The sequence below is a fragment of the Triticum aestivum genome, chromosome 7B, assembly GCF_018294505.1.
Source record: "Triticum aestivum cultivar Chinese Spring chromosome 7B, IWGSC CS RefSeq v2.1, whole genome shotgun sequence".
Lineage (NCBI taxonomy): Eukaryota > Viridiplantae > Streptophyta > Magnoliopsida > Poales > Poaceae > Triticum > Triticum aestivum.
In genome coordinates, this window is record NC_057813.1 from 635,605,397 (window position 1) to 635,630,187 (window position 24,791).

Consider the following 24,791-nt stretch of genomic DNA (forward strand, 5'->3'; position numbering starts at 1 on the left):
TAGGAAGGGTTGTGTTTTTTTACTCCAAAGTCACAAGGGAGTTGAGCACATTCAACAATCGTTGCTGCTTGCGAACCATTGAATCTATATGGATCTTTGACTGCATCAATCACAAGTTCATAATCAGACTCAACCTCTACCCTCGAGCATCCAGCATGAGCTTCCAAATTAATACCATTCCTGAGAGCAATTGTTTCAGCAGAAGCCGCATCCGAAACATGTGGAACGAACCATGTTGCATCTGCTACAAAACAACGTCATCATCTTTGATGACTGTTCAAGTAGCTCCTGATCGATCTTCTATGTGGAATGAAACATCTACATTAACTTTCAGAAAGCCGTGCAACGGTTTGCACCACTTTTTCGGTCCCCTCTTCCTTTCGTTATTCTTTTCAGTTACTTCCGGAATTTTGTGGCAATTGCTCTGATGGATGTTGTTGTTCTACCCACTGGCAGTACTGATACACCCATTGTTAGTTGTCAGCGTTGCCACCACAAGTACCAAGATGACACAACCACAAGCTCAAGTATTTGTAGACCTCCAATACTCTTCTCTGAGTTCTCATCTATAATTTGGTTCAAGTTAACAAAAACCGACCTGTCTCGACATATGGCCTTCCTGTTCGTCTTTGTTAGATCCAACTCTTCCTAAATTTTTCTAACCCTCTTAGAGTGGATACGATAGTGTTGAATATCCTCGGCCCCCTCAAGCAGATTGGACATTGTGCTTGTGTTAAAACATGTCTTTTTGTTAGTATGCCCTTACAGGGAAGGATGTAATACTTTCCAGAGGAAATATTTAACCTTAGTCGACACCTTAGGTTTCCAGATGTCACCCCAAATGGGGTTTGGATTTGCTCGACCTTGAGCATCCTCCGCATGCACACGTTGTCCACACTTATGATCCCATTCCCTATGATAAGCAGATCGAACAAAGAATGTACCGGACTTAGTATAATGCCATGCAACAAAGTGTCATTCCCTAAACATTCAAAGGGATTTGTAATATGTGATGCACATCAACATGGTAGAACGTATCATGGATTAAATCTTCATCCCAATTTCCAGTATGTGGGTCAATAAGGGCGTGTTTTGTTACCTGCACCATGTTTTGCCACTTTGCATGTGGGTCCCAAATGGGCCTGGCTGAGGTAAAACAAGCCAAAAACTAGCATCCACACATACTTTGGTTGCCCACATCTAGGCTTTCTGCATGAGAGAACCAATATTGACCCGCAATTTGGTTGCCTGCGCTGCACTGGGAGCACAAAACTACACGGTGTTTGGTTGCAAACTGCATAAAGTGTTATCACCACTTCTCCCTAGTGGTGACCTTACCACACATGATCTGAACATAGTTTTAGTCCTAGTTAGGAAACAGATCGTAATTCATCCTAGCTACTAACATCAGTACAAATATAATAGTCAAATGGCTCAATAGGGTAAAGTTCATCGATGCCAAACTAGTTGGAAGTCCATCCTTGTCTTCTTTTTATTTTGTTGATGTTGATCCTTGTCTGGCCTCTGTTTTCCCACATTGCCTGTGCCCACCCCATCCTTTTTTCTTCCAGGCTTCGTTGTCAAATGCCTCCACACCATGGCCAGAGCTGACAACATCATCAAGCGTCACCTCTTCCTCCTCCAGCACCAGTTCATCACAACCCCATTACAAGATCCAGTTATGCAGAATGCAACAAGTAAGAACAAGCTTAAACTGGGTGGGGAAAGTGTGGAATGGCTTCTGATCCAGGGTCATAAACCTATTCTTCAGATCTGTGAATGCCCTCTCAATCGTAACTCTAAGGTCGGAGTGTCAGTTCCTGTGGAGTCCTAAGCTAGTTCCTACCAGCAAACTGTTGGGAAACATAGCATGCAATTTCAAAAAAAATCCTATGCTCATGCAAGATCTATCTAGGAGATGCATACCAATGAGGGGGAGAGTGTGTCTACGTACCCTCGTAGACCGTAAGCGGAAGCGTTTCACAACACGGTTGATGTAGTCGAATTTACTTCGCGATCCACGGATCGAGTACCGAACGTAAACACCTCCGAGTTCTGCACACGTTTAGTTTGGTGACGTCCCTCGCCTTCTTGATCCAGCAAGTCATCGAGGTAGTAGATGAGTTCCGTCAGCACAATGGCGTGGTGACGATGATGGTGAAGTGATCCTCGTAGGGGTTCGCCTAAGCACTACGAGAATATGGCCGGAGTGTAAATGGTGGGGGGGGGGGGGGCGCCGCACACGGCTAACAATTGATGTGGTGTGTGCTAGGCGCCCCCTCCTCATATATATAGGTGGGAGGGAGAGGGGAGAGGCCAAGGTGCGCCCCAAGTGGGGCCGAATCCTACTTGGGCTCCTGCCCTAGTTTGGCCCTGCCCCTTCCTTGTATAGGCGCCAAGGAAAGGAAGGGGGAGGTGCCCCCCCATTCCTTTCTCCCTTGAGGAGGGGAAGGAAGGAGGGACTCGCCCTTCCCTTTTTCCTTTCCTTAGGGATGGATGACCTAGTGGAGGGGCGCACCAGCCCCTTGTGGGATGGTCTGTCCCTTCCCTTGGCCCATTAAGCCCATATCTGTTGTCGGGGGTGCCCGGAACCCCTCCCGGCGACCCGATATGTATCCGGTAACTTCCGGAACACTTTCAGTGTCTGAATACTATCATCCTATATATCAAACTTTACCTCTTGACCATTTCGGGACTCCTCGTCATGTCCGTGATCTCATTCGGGACTCCAAACAATATCCAGTCACCAAATCACATAACTCATATAATACTAAATCGTCATCGAACGTTAAGTGTGCGGACCCTACGGGTTCGAGAACTATGTAGACATGACCGAGACACCTATCCAGTCAATAACCAATAGTGGAACCTGTATGCTCATATTGGGTCCCACATATTCTACAAAGATCTTTATCGGTCGAATCGTTATGACAACATACGTTATTTCCTTTATCATAGGTATGTTACTTGCTCGAGATTCGATCGTCGGTATCTTCATACCTAGTTCAATCTCGTTACTGGCAAGTCCCTTTACTCATTCCATAATACATCATCCTACAACTAACTCATTAGTCACTTTGCTTGCAAGGCTTCTTATGATGTGTATTACCGAGAGGGCCTAGAGATACCTCTCCGATACTCAGAGTGACAAATCCTAATCTCGATCAATGCCAACCCAACAAACACCTTCAGAGATACCTGTAGAGCATCTTTATAATCACCCAATTACGTTGTGACGTTTGATAGCACATAAGGCATTCCTACGGTATCCGGGAGTTGCATAATCTCATAGTCGAAGGAATATGTATTTGACATGAAGAAAGCAATAGCAATAAAACTGAATGATCAATATGCTATGCTAACGGATGGGTCTTGTCCATCACATCATTGTCCTAATGTTGTGATCCCGTTCATCAAATGACAACACATGTCTATGGTTAGGAAACTTAACCATCTTTGGTTAACGAGCTAGTCTAGTAGAGGCTTACTAGGGACATGGTGTTTTGTCTATGTATCCACACATGTATCAAGTTTCCGGTTAATACAACTCTAGCATGAATAATAAACATTTATCATGAAATAAGGAAATATAAAATAACAACTTTATTATTGCCTCTAGGGCATATTTCCTTCACAAACTCGTTCAGATGGTACCCGATTTTCCTGAAGGGTGGAAGAGCACCTAGTCGACATGCATAGCCAGCATCTTCTAGGTATAACTTGCCATGATTATATTGGTGCCATTAGGTCAGCTCATGCTATCACTTAGAGTGTTAGCATCATGTCTTGATCCTTTCCAGCCAGCCAACACGATGGTACCTAATTTTTCTGAAGGGTGGAAGAGCACCCGGTCGACATGCATAGCCAGGATCTCCTAGGTAGAACTTGCCATGAGTATATTGATGCCATTAGGTTAACTCATGCTATCACTTAGAGTATTAGCATCATGTCTTGATCCTTTCTAGCCAGCCAACACATATGTGAACTTCAGATCGAAGTCAACAACAACAAGAACATTCTTGCTTTGTGTAGTGCTTTCTACCCTTGTATGTTGCAAATTGTGGCCTTGGCACTCTGGCAGTGATATGTCTATTGCCCCAATGCAATCCTGAAATGGCATTACAAGATGGTGTTATGGCTATAGCAGAACAATACAAGCATATCATGACATGAACTACATTCTGTCAGTGCTCACCTTGAAGTATGGATACCATCTTGGACTAGTGCGAATCTTGTTAGAAGTCCGGTCGGTTGGTGACCTGATCATTTCTCCGCTGAGTTCCCCAACGTCATACATCACTTGCCTGAACTACCTGGAAATGGTCTCCATTGATCTCCTGAACGTGTTGTTCATAGTCCTGAATCTCTGGTTATGACCAAAAACATGGAGGAACATGGTTACTTGCTCTTCCACACTGGTGTGGATGCTATCTTGTAGCAGCCCCTTGCTCTTGAAGGTCTGCATATGCCTGGCAAAAGATGCTCTTTTAATTTCATTCGATGCATCCACATAGCCTCATTGCAGTTGTAGATGTAGTTCAGATTCAATATCCTCTCCTGATCCTGGATTAATATTGGACCATAACGTATGACAGGCTTATCACCATGACGAATAGCTCTCTTGTGAGCCACGCCTGAATCATAGCTATCAGTGTTGCTGCCTAAACTACCAGGTTCGTCTGCTCGTCCATAACCTGGGCGACATCAAGGGTGCGGTGAGCAATGGAGAAATTGATCTTAAACCTTGCCTAAAAACCTAGCAACCGACCTAACATAGGGGGGGGTTCTATGTTGATTACCGGCTTTGGAGATAACGACGAGGAAGGAGGGCCCTTGATTGAGTCGAGGAGGACCAGACAGTGACCAAGAGGAAGGGGATAAGCAGCTCCTCCTGCCGGAGAGTGCTACTGTTGCGTCCGTCGCGCGCCGCTTGCGCATATTTGAGTCGCCGCCGCCGTCGGTGCTAAGAGTAGAGGAAGTGCTTGTCCTAGAGCTAGCGGTGACCGAGTAAATGGGGCGGTGAGGCTAGATTGCGCGCCATCCCGCCTAGACCGATTTCCATCTCTAGCCATCTCCAGTTAATTTCCCCTTGCACTGTCGCAAGCGTGCTGCTTCCCTTTTGCGCCGCACTCAGCCTGGCTTGTTGAAAACTGCCGATTCGAGAGTTTCCAGTGAGCTAGGCTCTGTGCTACCTGAAGGTTCGTGCCGATGCGAGTTAGGCCTTTTGCAACCAAACACATTTTTATTGGCCCAACTCGGCCTGGTTAGAGGTAATGCATGCAACCAAACACGTCCTAAGGTCTTCTACTTTGGATAATATATTTTGCCCGCTCGGAGTGATAATCTTTCTGTTGTTACTTGTTGAAATCATGAATCTCTCCATATATTGAAAGGGCTGTGTTTCTCCACTATTTTATTTATTTTTTATTTACTAATAAAAGAGCAAACATTATCTTTGCTAAACGCATCCCACAAAACATACACAGACCCAATACTACCGCATGATTATCCTCACTAATCTAAATCCAACGGCTAGCCTTCACCTGATATGTTTTCTTGTGTGCACTTACTAATTTATGTTGACTGACCATACTCCACCGCGGAGGAAAACTTCCATGCGAAAGCAAACACAATCCCTACAATCACGTAGGTCTTCCAAACAAATTCGTTACTAATAAAAGATTACTAATAAAAGAGCAAACATTATCTTTGCTAAACGCACCCCACAAAACATACACGGACCCAATACTACCGCATGATTATCCTCACTAATCTAAATCCAACAGCTAGCCTGATATGTTTTCTTGTGTGCACTTACTAATTTATGTTGACTGACCATACTCCACCGCGGAGGAAAACTTCCATGCGAAAGCAAACACAATCCCTACAATCACGTAGGTCTTCCAAACAAATTCAAACACGTATCCTCCATTCCCACAAATAATAATTGACCTTGCAAATCCAAAAACAAGAAACATATCCCACGGATATCCCCTCGCCGCTCAGAAACATCATCGCCTTCGCCTTCCTGGACGGCGACCTCGCCGCACGAAAACACCGCCACCGCCTTCCCTAGCCGCCCTCCACTGGCCATTACATGCGCGGCTGCTCACGCCTCACCTTCTTCGCTGCAAACAGGCCGTCGGTTCCTTGCATCACCTGTGCCATCCTCTGAAAACATCAGGCAAGATTTTAATATTAGACATTTCTTCTTGTTCTTGCAAATTATCTTCTAACTTCCTTGTGCTTTAAGAAAATGAAATCTACAGATTTATGACAACATAACTTGAATCTAATTCTGAGTAATCTTCTTGTTCTTGCAAATTATCTTCTAACTTCCTTGTGCTTTAAGAAAATGAAATCTACAGATTTATGACAACATAACTTGAATCTAATTCTGACTAATATATGCTTCCAGTCAACCCTCTTGACAGATTTTTGACTGGAGTATTCAGTCTACGAAGTCGATGTTATGACTTCTCCAAATCACTCGGGGGCACGCACCCCATTTCAGGATATAAGCAACATCCATTCCTCAGGTAACTATCAGCCAACTGAGCGCTTCTTTTTTTTGGGTTGATGAACACTTCTATAATGAATGTGCTAATTTCCATTGTATATTTAAACGGACCCTAAAGAAATTAAGAGGCAGAGGGACAGAGAATATTATGCACGAAACAGAGAGGACATTCTGAAAAGACGTCGTGAGGCACGTTTAAAGAAGCAGACTGATAAACCTCTGCCGAATGATGAGCAAAATGTGCCACACACACCCCTAGCCATGTCCCATGGTAAGTATGGCCATATACTGCATGCTTATGTATTATTCAGGTAACTTATCATACTCTAAATCATACATGTAGACCCTACGGAGCTGAAGAGGCGACTTGATAGGGAACGGTATTCACAAAATAGAGACGAAATATTAAAGAGACAACGTCAGGCCTACAGAAACAAAAAAATGGCTGACGCTTCCGCTGATATCAGTGTCCATGAAAATGAAACACAAACACCGATGTACATACCCATTGGTAATGACGATCAACCAACTACATACAACCCTATTTCTTGATACTAACTAGCTTTCTCATCTATGTAGACCCTAAAGACATACAGAGGCAAAGGGACAGGGAGCGGTATGCACAAAATAGGGATGAAATATTAAAACGACAACGCCTATCACGTGAGCAGAGAAAGGCTACTACGACCCTACTCACCAACGATAGCACCGTGTTACACACACCAGCTACAGGACAATCCGGTGTCACCCAGCTACAACAAATATCGTCTGCAGGTTCTGTGCTACCATAACATATTGATTGCATGGTGTTATCTTATCGAATATAACAAAAAAAGTTTTACTGATGTTATCTACAATTTTCTTGCAGTATTATCAAATATACCAAATTCATCTCTATCACCTGAACATGCCCCCTACGACAAGGAGAATACTTTAACATACGACGAGGAGTCCGATTGGTTGCACCGGAATGATGCATATCAGATACAACAAATTGGTGGACGCATTAGAGCTGTTGCTATGCCTCTTGGTCATAACATGCAATCAATCGCCACCGTCGTAAGAGATATTGCACAAGGTATGCTTTAATGGCTTTGGTTTGTACTCTTCTAAACAATAATAAACTATAATCAGCTTCTGAATGATAGTTACTGTCAATTGAACACAATGCAGGGCCTCTCACACAACTTTCAGGGGTTCAGGCACCCCAACTTAGCAGAATATGTAACCCAGATTTCTCAATTCAAGGTGTGGTTTAGTTCGTCCATTTAGTTATGGTGGAAGTGTGTCCACAGTGTTTATTTGATCGCAATTCCTGCTTCTCTTTCGTTTATTCAGGTATAGAGCCTTTTAATGGCTCCAGTCAACCAATGAAGACGCCAACTAATGATAAGAGACGCCCTGCGGAACCGTCTCCGGATGATACTCAAAGCACTCAACATCTACAAAGTAATTTTGATGACCCTAGACTACTATAGTACCTGATTTTGTATGCTCTACTTATCTTGTGGTTTTCCATAGTGGGCAACGACCAGATAGAAGATCCATATGGAATATTTGAGCCTGTTGTTCAACAACCCAATTTTGAAGGTACATTATATATTTTGTCGTTCACATATCAGGTTCTTCGTTGACAATTTTGTGGCATTTATGTTTGACCAATATATTGCCTACTAGACTGTTTGGCGCCATTGCAAAATGGAGAAGCTGTATACCATGAGCCTGATGAGGAAGCTAGAATATTTATGGCCGAAGGTATGTCCATTGTCTATTTCCGAATTTACCATGAGCCTCATAGGTCTTCATTCATAATTTAATACATATTGTTCTTCAATGCTAGGTCTTGCTTATGAATCATACCAACTTGGACGCCCACCAATTGCACCAGTATCAAATACCGATGAATTCATTTACCGAAACCTACCTACAAAGCACCATGTCCTAAGAAAGGTTCCCGACTGTCGCCACTGTGGGGCATTGCGGTTTCCATTTGAGGGCCCAGCATTTTGTTGCAGAAAAGGAAAAGTCGATATTATTACTCCAGACGTTCCAGAAGAGCTGAAACGGTTGTTTACAAGTCAAGATGATGAGGATGCTAAATATTTCAGAGAGCATATACGGTATTTCAACTCGCACTTCTCATTCACAACTCTAGGAGTCACTCTTGATCGTCGAGTAAGCATAGCGGCAGGAACTGGAGTATATACATTTTGTGCATGTGGTGGCTTATACCACGCTCTTGATGGTCTGGTGCCGGCTGATAATGGACCTCGGCATTTGCAGCTTTATATTTATTATACAGATCAAGACTTGGTTCACAGGGCTATGAGGTCTCCAGATCTTAATATAGACCTCATACGAAAGATTCTGCGAATACTTGAGCGTAACCCTTATGCACAAGTTTTAAAGAGCCTTGGGTCTGTTCCAAATCTAGATGAGTATAGGATCTCACTAAACACGGATATCAACTTGGATCAACGAAGGTACAATGACCCAACGACCTCTCAGGTGGCAGCGATATGGGTTGAAGGGAGCGACCCAAAGAATTGCTTTGACAGAAGTGTTGTCGTACATGGAAAAAAGGAGACCGGCCCCTATATATTAGAGCATACTATGGGTGCTACGACCCATTGTCATATCCACTATTCTTCCCACGTGGGGAGACTGGTTGGAATCGTAGGATGCCATATGTTGGCCCCCTCGATGACACCACACAATGTTCGTCGGGTAACCCTGCACCCCAAGTAAACCAAACCTCTGATTTATATACAGGTATGAGGTTCATTATTCATTTATATACTTGCTATTATGAATGAAGACTTATGTTCTCATTTTTCTATTATATGAAAACTTGATTACAAAAGGTGAACAAGTTGGGAATTTTGAACCACATGAAGACCATGCCACGGATTTACCTGCAGGTATCGGACATCATTGCTTATTCTTCAATTCTTATGTGGTCAAGTATTATGGGTGCAAACAACGTATTAAATTTGAAATATTGTGAATCTTGTAGATGACACGACCCAATATTCAGCGCATAATACTGCACCACGAGTAAACCAAACCTCTGATTTATCTACAGGTATGATGTGCACTATTAATTTATATACTTGCTATTTACGAATGAAGACTTATGTTCTCATTTTTCTATCACATGAAAACTTCATTACAGAAAGTGAACAAGTTGGGAATTTTGAACCACATGAAGACCATGCCACGGATTTACCTGCGGGTATCGGTCATCATTGCTTAATCTTCAATTCTTATATAGTCAACTATTATGCCTGCAAACAACATATTGAATTTGAAATGGTGTGAATCTTGTAGATGACAATGAATATAACCCAGATGAGGATTTTGGTGACAATGAGGTGAATGCAACAAAATCTAGGAAATTTGTTAGTGCGAGGGAGTACTACTGCTTCAAACTGCAGGTCAGGAAGAAGCTTTTTAACATCATCTTGTTCGGGGCGCGCCTTTTCCAACAGTGGGCTGTTGACATGTATATCAAGATGGAGACTATGAGGCTTGACTGGTACTCAAAGCCGGAAAATCAGAAGGTTATACGCGCTGACCTCTACCAGGTAACATGCTTGTGTATATTCTAATAGATCATAATACAACGACTTTATGGACATTCCATGCTTTTCTATAACCTTGTATACTATTATAGGGTCTTGTTGACACTGTCGTTGTCAGCGAGTCACGCGGTGATCGGGTTGGCAAGAGAATCGTGCTCCCACGTACATTTCCGGGTGGTGACCGTGACATGCAACGGAGGTTTCTAGATGCGATGGCAATAGTCCAGCGGTGGGGTAAACCGGATTATTTTATCACAATGACTTGCAATCCTTATTGGGAGGAGATAACTGAGAAATTGTTGCCTGGACAACTGCCACAAGACCGTCCAGACCTGGTGGCAAGAGTATACAAAGCTAAACAACGAGATATGATGGACTTACTGACTAAGGGTAAGCATTTCGGAGAAGTTGCGGCTTATGTACATGTCATGGAGTTTCATAAACGAGGTCTCCCGCATGAGCATATACTTCTAATCATGAAAGCAAAAAGCAAGTTAGCGACCTCGGATGACTATGATCGGGTGATATCTGCAGAGATACCTGACAAAGAAAAATACCCCATTCTACATGATCTGGTCATCAAACACATGATGCATGGACCCTGTGGTGAGTTGAAAAAAAGTTGTCCGTGCATGATTGATGGACAGTGCCGATTTCATTACCCGCGAGATTTTTGCAATGCCACACAACAAGGGAAAGACTCATATCCCATCTATAGGAGGAGGGACGATGGGCGTGGAGTTAGGATCAGAGGAGCAAATTTGGACAATAGATGGGTGGTCCCTTACAACCCTTTTCTGCTTATGCGATACAACTGCCACATTAATGTCGAAGCATGCTCAAGCATCAAGGCAGTCAAGTACTTGTTCAAGTACATCTACAAAGGGCATGATCGGACATCCTTTGCATTCGAGCAGGATATCATCAATGATGGTGGAATCATCAATGAAATCCGACAATATAGGGATGCACGCTATGTATCTCCTCCAGAGGCTATTTACAGGATTTTTGGTTTTAAAATGTTTGGTGTTAGTCCATCTGTGTTGCAGCTCCAACTTCATTTGCCAAACATGCATACAGTTGCATTTAAATCTTGTGAAAATCTGGAAGATGTTCTTTCTCGACCATCTTCTTCCAAGTCCATGCTTACCCAGTACTTTGAGATGAACCGAAGGTTTCCGGAGGCACGAAAATGGTTGTACAGAGAGTTTCCAGAACATTATAGATGGATAGCTGGAAACAAGGAGTGGCAGAATAGAAGAAATAAGAGATCACAGATTGGAAGGCTTGTGTATGCACACCCCGCTGAAGGAGAGAGGTACTACTTGCGTGTCCTACTAAGTCATGTCCGAGGTGCCACTTCATTTGATGATTTAAAAACAGTAAATGGCAAGGCATGCAGTTCCTTCAGGGAGGCATGTGAGCACTTAGGCCTCATTGAGCACGACAGGACTCTTGATGATTGCATGACGGAGGCAGCCACATTTCAGATGCCTTGTGCCCTAAGACGGTTGTTTGCGACTATACTGGTATTTTGCGAGGCAACAGAAATCCGAGAAATGTGGGACAAGCATCTAGCATCAATGTCTGAGGATTACCGTCGTAACCAATCCAATGAGGCAACACTTGAACAGATGGTGCTAAGAGATATCAGGGATATGTTGCAATCCATGGGAAAGGATATTACAAGCTATGGACTTCCAGATCTGGTTGAGACCAATGGTTCTTATGATGGTGAGCACAGAGAGGTAACAAAGGAGAGGCAAGTCACCGTGGACAAAGAACATCTAGATCTATTTAGCAGTTTGAACAGTGAGCAGCTGGCTGGTTTCAATGACATAATGGATCATGTGATGAACCAAAAAAGTTAGGTGTTCTTTGTTGATGGTCCAGGAGGCACTGGGAAGACGTACTTATACAAGGCATTGCTTGCAAAGGTGCGTTCCATGGGCCAAATAGCAATTGCAACTGCTACATCAGGTATAGCAGCATCGATAATGCCTGGAGGACGGACTGCACACTCTAGGTTCAAAATTCCAATAAAGCTCACTGACAACAGCATGTGTAGTTTCACAAAGCAAAGCGGTACAGCGGAGTTGCTTAAAACAGGCGTCCTTAATAATTTGGGACGAAGTCGCTATGACAAAACGTCAAGCTGTTGAGACGCTTGATAGATCTTTGTAGGATATAATGGAATGTCCATTGCCGTTTGGGGGAAAGGTTGTCGTCTTTGGTGGGGATTTCAGGCAGGTCCTTCCCGTTGTGGCACGTGGGACAAGAGCACAGATCATAGATGCTACACTTCTGAGATCATATCTGTGGGAGAAGACCCGCAAGATACGTCTCACGCACAATATGCGTGCACAGGCTGATCCTTGGTTCTCCAAATACCTCCTAAGGATCGGCAATGGAACAGAAGAGACAATTGGCGACGACTATGTGCGTCTCCCTGACGACATTGTGATCGGCTATACTAAGGATGAAAAAGCTATTAACACACTCATTGAAGATGTCTTCCCATCGCTGCATGCCAATGCTAGATCGAGAGAGTACATGAGCGCACGTGCAATTCTTTCGACCAAGAATGATCATGTGAATGACCTGAATGATAAGATGATCTCCAGGTTTCCAGGCGAAGAAAATTTATACCATAGCTTCGACTCAATCGAGGATGACTTGCAGAATAATTACACAATTGATTTTTTGAACTCGATCACACCAAATGGCTTGCCACCGCATGTTTTGAGATTAAAGGTCAACTGCCCAGTCATTCTGCTTCGGAACCTCGACCCTCATAATGGCCTATGCAATGGAACACGACTTATGATCAGAGCCTTCCAGGATAATGCAATCGACGCGGAGATTGTTGCAGGTCAGCATGCTGGAAAGAGGGTGTTCATACCTAGGATCCCTATGTCGCCCTCGGAGGACATCTCACTTCCCTTCAAACTTAAGAGAAAACAGTTCCCCATCCGCCTAAGTTTTGCGATGACAATTAATAAGGCACAGGGTTAGACCATCCCAAACGTTGGTATTTACCTCCCTGAGCCTGTATTCTCACATGGTCAGCTATATGTTGCATTGTCAAGGGGAGTGTCAAGAGAGACGACACGGATTTTGGCCAAGCCAAACAAGGAGGTTGATAAATCCGGGAAAAGCACCAAGAACATTGTCTACAGAGATGTTTTAGAGAGATGAGGCAGGTGTGTCATTCCATTACTTCTTTGCAGCTACTATGTTGTTGCATCTATAACTATTTTTGGCACTAACATTATTTGTTTTTCATTCGCAGGTTTAGCCTACCATGATACGGTTACATGTATATTTTATGGATACATGCACATGATATTTTATTGTACCACACAACACACTTTTGGAAGACAAATTTAGTTTCAGGGGCGAATTGGGGTGCCGCTGAGTAGCAACAAACTGCAAGTCCAGAAACATTACAGTGCTTGGGGGCGCTTCTAATTTTGGTTACAACAGCGAGGCCCAGATTGAGTGCCTGATGGAAGGCTTACTCTTGTGAGATATCCATTTTGTATTAACAGAATTACTACATGCATTTTGCAATTACTTCCATTGTGTATGCCTCATTTTGTAATATACAATGGTACAATTTCTCAGTGCAGAAAAGCGAGTAAACATATGTATGTTCCACAAGATCTCTTTATGCTGTTTTGAGTGCAGAACATTACTGCATTTAAATATGTCAAAGGCTGTGAAACTCGCCTTCGTGGAAATCTACCAAAGGTAATTTGTCCCAAGAACCCATTTGTAGGAAATACTTTTTACTTGGAACTGGGAAGAAGCTACATTCCAGACACCCATTTGTCCCAGGCATGAAGTTGTGGACACCAACCAAACTGGCCCTTTATACATGCATGATTTGATGTGGTATGATTGAGACGTGAACCTTGACCACAAATTCTAATGCTAAAATGTTATAAATTGTTTTTTCAGTCTTCTACATACTAATATCATTTACATAAGTTTAGTCTCAAATTTCCAATAGTCATGTAGATACAGATATATAAGTTTAAAAGTTTGAGTACGCACACACCCAACTGATAATATCTCTTGACCGGAGCAAGAAGCACGTGCAGGTAGCAATTAATATGTAATAATTAGTGCTAAGGAGTGACAACATGCTGAAACTGTTGGAAATATGCCCTAGAGGCAATAATAAATTGATTATTATTATATTTCCTTGTTCATGATAATCGTTTATTATCCATGCTAGAATTGTATTGATAGGAAACTCAGATACATGTGTGGATACATAGACAACACCATGTCCCTAGTAAGCCTCTAGTTGACTAGCTCGTTAATCAATAGATGGTTACGGTTTCCTGACCATGGACATTGGATGTCGTTGATAACGGGATCACATCATTAGGAGAATGATGTGATGGACAAGACCCAATCCTAAGCCTAGCACAAGATCATGTAGTTCGTATGCTAAAGCTTTTCTAATGTCAAGTATCATTTCCTTAGACCATGAGATTGTGCAACTCCCGGATACCGTAGGAGTGCTTTGGGTGTGCCAAACGTCACAACGTAACTGGGTGGCTATAAAGGTACACTACGGGTATCTCCGAAAGTGTCTGTTGGGTTGGCACGAATCGAGACTGGGATTTGTCACTCCGTGTGACGGAGAGGTATCTCTGGGCCCACTCGGTAGGACATCATCATAATGTGCACAATGTGATCAAGGAGTTGATCACGGGATGATGTGTTACGGAACGAGTAAAGAGACTTGCCGGTAACGAGATTGAACAAGGTATCGGTATACCGACGATCGAATCTCGGGCAAGTACCATACCGCTAGACAAAGGGAATTGTATACGGGATCGATTGAGTCCTTGACATCGTGGTTCATCCGATGAGATCATCGTGGAACATGTGGGAGCCAACATGGGTATCCAGATCCCACTGTTGGTTATTGACCGGAGAACATCTCGGTCATGACTACATGTCTCCCGAACCCGTAGGGTCTACACACTTAAGGTTCGATGACGCTAGGGTTATAAAGGAAGTTTGTATGTGGTTACCGAATGTTGTTCGGAGTCCCGGATGAGATCCCGGACGTCACGAGGAGTTCCGGAATGGTCCGGAGGTAAAGATTTATATATAGGAAGTCCTGTTTCGGCCATCGGGACAAGTTTCGGGGTCATCGGTATTGTACCGGGACCACCGGAAGGGTCCCGGGGGCCCACCGGGTGGGGCCACCTGCCCCGGGGGGCCACATGGGCTGTAGGGGGTGCGCCTTGGCCTACATGGGCCAAGGGCACCAGCCCCTAGAGGCCCATGCGCCAAGATAAAGGAAAAAGGGGAGAGTCCTAAAGGGGGAAGGCACCTCCAAGGTGCCTTGGGGAGGATGGACTCCTCCCCATCCTTAGCCGCACCCCTTCCTTGGAGGAGGGGGCAAGGCTGCGCCTCCCCCCTCTCCCCTGCCCCTATATATAGTGGGGAAAAGGAGGAGCAATCACACCTAAGGCCTTTGGTTGCCTCCCTCTCCCTCCCGTGACACATCTCCTCTCCCGTAGGTGCTCGGCGAAGCCCTGCAGGATTGCCACGCTCCTCCATCACCACCACGCCGTTGTGCTGCTGCTGGATGGAGTCTTCCTCAACCTCTCCCTCTCTCCTTGCTGGAACAAGGCGTGGGAGACATCGTCGAGCTGTACGTGTGTTGAACGCGGAGGTGCTGTCCGTTCGGCACTAGGATCATCGGTGATCTGAATCACGACGAGTACGACTCCATCAACCCCGTTCACTTGAACGCTTCCGCTTAGCGATCTACAAGGGTATGTAGATGCACTCTCTTTCTACTCGTTGCTGGTCTCTCCATAGATAGATCTTGGTGATACGTAGGAAAATTTTTGAATTTCTGCTACGTTCCCCAACAGTGGCATCATGAGCTAGGTCTATTGCGTAGATTCTTTGCACGAGTAGAACACAAAGTAGTTGTGGGCGTCGATATTGTTCAATATGCTTGCCGTTACTAGTCTTATCTTGATTCGGCGGCATCGTGGGATGAAGCGGCCCGGACCAACCTTACACGTACGCTTACGTGAGACCGGTTCCACCGACAAACATGCACTAGTTGCATAAGGTGGCTGGCGGGTGTCTGTCTCTCCCACTTTAGTCGGATCGGATTCGATGAAAAGGGTCCTTATGAAGGGTAAATAGCAATTGGCATATCACGTTGTGGTTCATGCGTAGGTAAGAAACGTTCTTGCTAGAAACCCATAGCAGCCACGTAAAACATGCAAACAACAATTAGAGGACGTCTAAGTTGTTTTTGCAGGGTATGCTATGTGATGTGATATGGCCAAAAAGGATGTGATGAATGATATATGTGATGTATGAGATTGATCATGTTCTTGTAATAGGAATCACGACTTGCATGTCGATGAGTATGACAACCGGCAGGAGCCATAGGAGTTGTCTTTATTTATTTGTGACCTGCGTGTCAACTTAAACGTCATGTAATTACTTTACTTTATTGCTAACCGTTAGCCATAGTAGTAGAAGTAATAGTTGGCGAGGCAACTTCATGAAGACACGATGATGGAGATCATGATGATGGAGATCATGGTGTCATGCCGGTGACGATGATGATCATGGAGCCCCGAAGATGGAGATCAAAAGGAGCAAAGTGATGATGGCCATATCATGTCACTATTTGATTGCATGTGATGTTTATCATGTTTATGCATCTTATTTGCTTAGAACGACGGTAGTAAATAAGATGATCCCTTACAACAATTTCAAGAAGTGTTCTCCCCTAACTGTGCACCGTTGCGACAGTTCGCTGTTTCAAAACATCACGTGATGATCGGGTGTTTTATTCAGACGTTCAAATACAACGGGTGTTGACGAGCCTAGCATGTACAGACATGGCCTCGGAACACACGCAAAACACTTAGGGTTAACTTGACGAGCCTAGCATGTACAGACATGGCCTCGGAACACGGAGACCGAAAGGTCGAACATGAGTCGTATAGAAGATACGATCAACATGAAGATGTTCACCGATGATGACTAGTCTGTCTCACGTGATGATCGGACACGGCCTAGTTTGACTCGGATCATGTAATCACTTAGATGACTAGAGGGATGTCTATCTGAGTGGGAGTTCATAAGATGAACTTAATTATCCTGAACATAGTCAAAAGGTTTTTGCAAATTATGTCGTAGCTCACGCTATAGTTCTACTGTTTAGATATGTTCCTAGAGAAAATTAGTTGAAAGTTGATAGTAGCAATTATGCGGACTAGATCCGTAAACTGAGGATTGTCCTCATTGCTTCATAGAAGGCTTATGTCCTTAATGCACCGCTCAGTGTGCTGAACCTCGAACGTTGTCTGTGGTTGTTGCGAACATCTGACATACACGTTTTGATAACTACGTGATAGTTCAGTTAAATGGTTTAGAGTTGAGGCACCAAAGACATTTTTTGAAACGTCGTGAAACATATGAGATGTTTTGAGGGCTGAAATTGGGATTTCAGGCTCGTGCCTATGTCAAGAGGTATAAGACCTCCGATGACTTTCTTAACCTGCAAACTAAGGAGAAAAGCTCAATTGTTGAGCTTGTGCTCAGATTGTCTGAGTACAACAATCATTTGAATCGAGTGGGAGTTGATCTTCCAGATAAGACGGTGATGGTTCTCCAAAGTCATTGCCACCAAGCTGTTAGAGCTTCGTGATGAACTATAACATATCAGGGATAGATATGATGATCCTTGAGGTATTCGCGATGTTTGACACCGCGAAAGTAGAAATCAAGAAGGAGCATCAATTGTTGATGGTTGGTGAAACCACTAGTTTCAAGAAGGGCAAGGGCAAGAAGGGATACTTCATGAAACGGCAAATCAGCTGCTGCTCTAGTGAAGAAACCCAAGGTAAAACCCAAACCCGAGACTAAGTGCTTCTGTAATAAGGGGAACAACCACTAGAGCAGAATTACCCTAGATACTTGGTAGATAAGAAGGCTGGCAAGGTCGATAGAAGTATATTGGATATACATTGTGTTAATGTGTACTTTGCTAGTACTCCTAGTAGCACCAGGGTATTAGATACCGGTTCGGTTGCTAAGTGTTAGTAACTCGAAACGAAAGGCTACGGAATAAACGGAGACTAGCTAAAGGTGAGCTAACGATATTGTTGGAAGTTTTTCCAAGCTTGATATGATCAAGCATCGCACGCTCCCTCTACCAAAGAGATTGGTGTTAAACCTAAATAATTGTTATTTGGTGTTTGCGTTGAGCATAGACATGATTGGATTACGTCTATCGCAATACGGTTATTCATTTAAGGAGAATAATGGTTACTCTGTTTATTTGAATAATACCTTCAATGGTCTTACACCTAAAATGAATGGTTTATTAAATCTCGATCGTAGTGATACACATGTTCATGCCAAAAGATAGTAATGATAGTACCACCTACTTGTGGCACTGCCACGTAAGTCATATCAGTATAAAACGCATGAAGAAGCTCCATATTGATGGATCTTTGGGCTCACTCGTTTTTGAAAAGTTTGAGACATGCGAACCATGTCTATTGGTGTATATGCATGAAGAAACTCCATGCAAATGGACCGTTTTGACTCACTTGATTTTGAATCACTTGAGATATGCAAATCATACCACATGGGCAAGATGACTGAAAAGCCTCATTTTCAGTAAGATGGAACAAGATAGCAACTTGTTGGAAGTAACACATTTTGATGTGTCCAAACCAATGAGTGCTGAGGCATGCAGTGAATATCGTTATGATCTTACTTCACAGATGATTCGAGTAGATGTTGAGTATATTTACTTGATGAATCACGAGTCTGAATTATTGAAAGGTTCAAGTAATTTCAGTGTGAAGTTGAAAGATCGTCGTGACAAGAGGATAAAAGATCTATGATATGATCATAGAGATGAATATCTGAATCACGAGTTTGGCACAGAATTAAGACATTGTGGAAATTGTTTCACAACTGATACAGCCTGGAACACCATAGTGGGATGGTGTGTCCGAACATCATAGTTGCACCCTATTGGATATGGTGCGTACCATGATGTCTCTTATCGAATTACCACTATCATTCATGGGTTAGGCATTAGAGACAACCACATTCACTTTAAATAGGGCACCACGTAATTCCGATGAGATGACACCGTATGAATTATGGTTTAGAGAAACCTAAGTTGTCGTTTCTTAAAAGTTTGGGGCTGCGACGCTTATATGAAAATGTTTCAGGTTGATAAGCTCGAACCCAAAGCGGATAAAATGCATCTTCATAGGAAACCCAAAACAGTTGGGTATACCTCCTAATTCAGATCCGAAAGCAATATGGATTGTTTCTAGAATCGGGTCCTTTCTCGAGGAAAAGTTTCTATCGAAAGAATTGAGTGGGAGGATGGTGGAGACTTGATGAGGTTATTGAACCGTCTCTTCAACTAGTGTGTGACAGGGCACAGGAAGTTGTTCCTGTGGCACCTACACCAATTGAAGTGGAAGCTTATGATAGTGATCATGAAGTTTCGGATCAAGTCACTACCGAACCTCGTAGGGTGACAAGGATACGTACTACTTCAGAGTGGTACAGTAATCCTGTCTTGAAGGTCATGTTGCTAGACAACAATGAACCTACAAGCTATGGAGAAGCGATGGTGGGCCTGGATTCTGACAAATGGTTAGAAGCCATAAAATCCGAGATAGGATCCATGTATGAAAACAAAGTGTAGACTTTGGAAGAACTACTTGATGGTCGTAAGGCTGTTAGGTACATATGGATTTTGAAAGGAAGACAGACAATGATGGTAAGTGTCACCATTGAGAAAGCTCGACTTGTCGTTAAGATGTTTTTCGACAAGTTCAAGGAGTTGACTACGATGAGACTTTCTCACTCGTAGCGATGCTAAGAGTCTGTTGGAATTATATTAGCAATTACTGCATTATTTATGAAATCTTGCAGATAGGATGTCAAAACATTGTTTCCTCGACAATTCTTGAGGAAAGGTTGTATGTGATACAACCGGAAGGTTTTGTCTATCCTGAAATATGCTAATAAGTATGCAAAGCTCCAGCAATCCTTCTGAGGACTGGAGTGAGCATCTCGGAGTTGGAATGTATGCTTTGATGATGATCAAAGATTTTGGGTGTATACAAAGTTTATGAGAAACTTGTATTTCCAAAGAAGTGAGTGGGAGCACTATAGAATTTCTGATGAGTATATGTTCTTGACATATTGTTGATCAGAAATGATGTAGAATTTCTGGAAAGCATATAGGGTCATTTTGGAAAGTGTTTTCAATGGAAAACCTGGATTAAGCTACTTGAACATTGAGCATCAAGATCTATAAGGATAGATCAAAACGCTTAATAGTACTTTCAAATGAGCACATGCCTTGACGTGATCTTGAAGGTGTTCAAGATGGATCAGTCAAAGAAGGGGTTCTTGCCTGAGTTGTAAGGTATGAAGTTAAGACTTAAAGCTCGACCATGGCAGAATAGAGAGAAAGGAACGAAGGTCGTCCCCTATGCTTAAGACATAGGCTCTACAGTATGCTATGCTGTGTACCGCACCTGAAGTGTGCTTTACCATGAGTCAGTCAAGGGGTACAAGAGTGATCCAAGAATGGATCACGGGACAGCGGTCAAAGTTATCCTTAGTAACTAGTGGACTAAGGAATTTTCTCGATTATGGAGGTGGTAAAGGGGTTCGTCGTAAAGGGTTACGTCGATGCAAGCTTAACACCTATCCGGATAGCTCTGAGTAGAGATACCGGATACGTATAATGGAGCAACAATTTAGAATAGCTCCAAGTAGAACAGTTATTTGGAATAGCTCCAAATAGAGCGTGGTAGCTGCATCTAGGAGATGACATAGAGATTTGTAAAGCACACACGGATCTGAAAGGTTCAGACCCGTTGACTATAACCTCTCTCACAAGCATAACATGATCAAACCCAGAACTCATCGAGTGTTAATCACATGGTAAATGTGAACTAGATTATTGACTCTAGTAAACTCTTTGGGTGTTAGTCACATGGGGATGTGACCTTGAGTGTTAATCACATATCGATGTGAACTAGATTATTGACTCTAGTGCAAGTGGGAGACTATTGGAAATATGCCCTAGAGGCAATAATAAATTGATTATTATTATATTTCCTTGTTCATGATAATCGTTTATTATCCATGCTAGAATTGTATTGATAGGAAACTCAGATACATGTGTGGGTACATAGACAACACCATGTCCCTAGTAAGCCTCTAGTTGACTAGCTCGTCAATCAATAGATGGTTACGGTTTCCTGACCATGGACATTGGATGTCGTTGATAACGGGATCACATCATTAGGAGAATGATGTGATGGACAAGACCCAATCCTAAGCCTAGCACAAGATCATGTAGTTCGTATGCTAAAGCTTTTCTAATGTCAAGTATCATTTCCTTAGACCATGAGATTGTGCAACTCCCGGATACCGTAGGAGTGCTTTGGGTGTGCCAAACGTCACAACGTAACTGGGTGGCTATAAAGGTACACTACGGGTATCTCTGAAAGTGTCTGTTGGGTTGGCACGAATCGAGATTGGGATTTTGTCACTCCGTGTAAACGGAGAGGTATCTCTGGGCCCACTCGGTAGGACATCATCATAATATGCACAATGTGACCAAGGGGTTGATCACGGGATGATGTGTTACGGAACGAGTAAAGAGACTTGCCGGTAACGAGATTGAACAAGGTATCGGTATACCGACGATCGAATCTCGGGCAAGTACCATACCGCTAGACAAAGGGAATTGTATACGGGATCGATTGAGTCCTTGACATCGTGGTTCATCCGATGAGATCATCGTGGAACATGTGGGAGCCAACATGGGTATCCAGATCTCGCTATTGGTTATTGACCGGAGAACATCTCGGTCATGACTACATGTCTCCCGAACCCGTAGGGTCTACACACTTAAGGTTCGATGACGCTAGGGTTATAAAGGAAGTTTGTATGTGGTTACCGAATGTTGTTCGGAGTCCCGGATGAGATCCCGGACGTCACGAGGAGTTCCGGAATGGTCCGGAGGTAAAGATTTATATATAGGAAGTCCTGTTTCGGCCATCGGGACAAGTTTCGGGGTCATCGGTATTGTACCGGGACCACCGGAAGGGTCCCGGGGGCCCACCGGGTGGGGCCACCTGCCCCGGGGGGCCACATGGGCTGTAGGGGGTGCGCCTTGGCCTACATGGGCCAAGGGCACCAGCCCCTAGAGGCCCATGCGCCAAGATAAAGGAAAAAGGGGAGAGTCCTAAAGGGGGAAGGCACCTCCAAGGTGCCTTGGGGAGGATGGACTCCTCCCCATCCTTAGCCGCACCCCTTCCTTGGAGGAGGGGGCAAGGCTGCGCCTCCCCCCTCTCCCCTGCCCCTATATATAGTGGGGAAAAGGAGGAGCAATCACACCTAAGGCCTTTGGTTGCCTCCCTCTCCCTCCCGTGACACATCTCCTCTCCCGTAGGTGCTCGGCGAAGCCCTGCAGGATTGCCACGCTCCTCCATCACCACCACGCCGTTGTGCTGCTGCTGGATGGAGTCTTCCTCTCCCTCTCCCTCTCTCCTTGCTGGATCAAGGCGTGGGAGACATCGTCGAGCTGTACGTGTGTTGAACGCGGAGGTGCTGTCCGTTCGGCACTAGGATCATCAGTGATCTGAATCACGACGAGTACGACTCCATCAACCCCGTTCACTTGAACGCTTCCGCTTAGCGATCTACAAGGGTATGTAGATGCACTCTCTTTCTACTCGTTGCTGGTCTCTCCATAGATAGATCTTGGTGATACGTAGGAAATTTTTTGAATTTATGCTACGTTCCCCAACAGAAACAAAACCTGAAAGCTAACCTTTTTCATCTCACCAAGTGCAAATGCTTTATTTTTGCCTTGAAGAAATCTACAACTGCTTCAACTCCAACAGTCTGACCTTCCCAAGCTACATCCTGCAAACAAACAACATTCGTAAGAATGGCTTGGCAGAAGTTAGCAACATGTCATCATTACCTCCTGATGTTTATTTGGCATGAACATACATAACCCAGTTTCCTTTCTTGCATGTATGACTAGAACTGAAGTGTGAGAAGAAAAACACAGGAATTGCCCACTCCAAATAACAGACACACATAAGCTATCCCGCACGCTCAAACTGATCGACATCTATTTGTCCTTCTAAACAACCAGAAAGAATGAATCTTCATGTGAAAGACAAATAACATAAAAATAATAATGAATTGGTTATATTAACCGGAGAGACTAAAAAGAACCACAAAGTGCCAAAAGAGTTCACATATATTCAGGACAAGCTTACTCCAAGATTAGACAGTAGGAAAACAGGATCACCCCAAATTATATTTTTTCTCTCCAATTCGGAAATGACTCTCATGTTCAAACCTAGACTACTGAGCTACATAAGTATTGTACTGGAATGGATAGCAATTAGGATTTAGCAAGCAGATACAGCCATTTTCAATCTAAAGAAACTTTTAAGTGTGTGGTCTCTCATTACAGGATGAATTGTACACTCAAAATTCTAAACTGCACCTAATAAAAAATCATCATTTAATTTAACATATCATATAATAGATGACCGCCTGTTATTTCTGCTCAGCATACTTATCAGAACGCAACTATCTAAGTCATCATTTTTTCGGCTCACAAATTCGCAAGATCATCAGAACAGTAAATGTGTTACTGAAACACACACACACACACAATAAAACTGACATGAGACACCAAGATAAACTTGATCTCCAGATGCAGAAACTCTACCGTGAAGTAATATCATTCTGTCATACAATCCCTTTCTTGCAAGTCATGCCCCAAGTTACCATTTCTTACAGTAGCCTCTTAAGAGAAAGGATCCTGACTTTCTATCAATAAAAGCACCACTGTGTGTGTTCACCATCCAGCAGTGATATACCGTTTGTTAAACTCGAGTTCACAGTTGCGAATGCCTGCATCCAGAAGTACCTGGGGCAACCGACCACGTAGGCGAGCTAGGAGCGCCTTCTCGGAGCAGGTGTGGGAGCGAAGCACGAGGTCGACTATCACGGTGGGCACGTAGACTAACTGGAACTCGGCCCGCTCCGAGATGCCCGCTGCCGCATCGTTTCCAGGATGCTCCTCTAGCTCACATCTTGATCTGCGCTGGAAGATGTGGACGGCGGCGACAGAGTCGATCTAGGGAAGAACGGCGGGGTTAGCGGCAAGCCGGCAAGGTAAGGTCGTGGTGGGGAGAGAAGGCGGCGGGCCGAGGCCATGGTGGGGAGAGGAGGCGGCGGCCGACGGGGCGAGGCCGTGGTGGGTAGATGAGGCAGTGGGGAGAGCAGGCGGGGCCACCATGGAATGGGGAGCGGTGGGGGAGGGAGTGAAGGTATGAGGAGAACAGGGAGGGAGCGTCTGGCGTGTCTTCCTTTTTTCTTTCTTGATTGATGGCCCACTCATTTTGGTCAAGTATTTTAGTACTATAGGTTATGGCAAAAAAAAGTATTAAGTACGGGGTTCCTTTGTCAAGAAAAAGTATAGGGGTTCCTCTCGAAAAAAATATATGCTTTGTCCAATTCAAATTTTTACTTATGGATAGCCTTTTTGGTCATTTGGTTTATATTAGGGTCGGATGTTCTTCAATTCTTTTTTC

The 24,791-nt window shown here is 43.8% G+C and overlaps 1 long non-coding RNA gene across 1 annotated transcript; it reads right to left on the reverse strand.

Moving 5' to 3' along the window:
* Nucleotides 1-5,921: 5,921 nt before the first annotated feature.
* Nucleotides 5,922-24,294, reverse strand: LOC123156802 (uncharacterized). The gene is made up of 3 exons (XR_006478422.1): nucleotides 24,125-24,294; nucleotides 23,003-23,097; nucleotides 5,922-6,171 (listed from the first exon to the last, which is right to left on the reverse strand). It is a non-coding gene; the product is annotated as an uncharacterized lncRNA (long non-coding RNA).
* Between the last annotated feature and the right edge of the window lie 497 nt (nucleotides 24,295-24,791).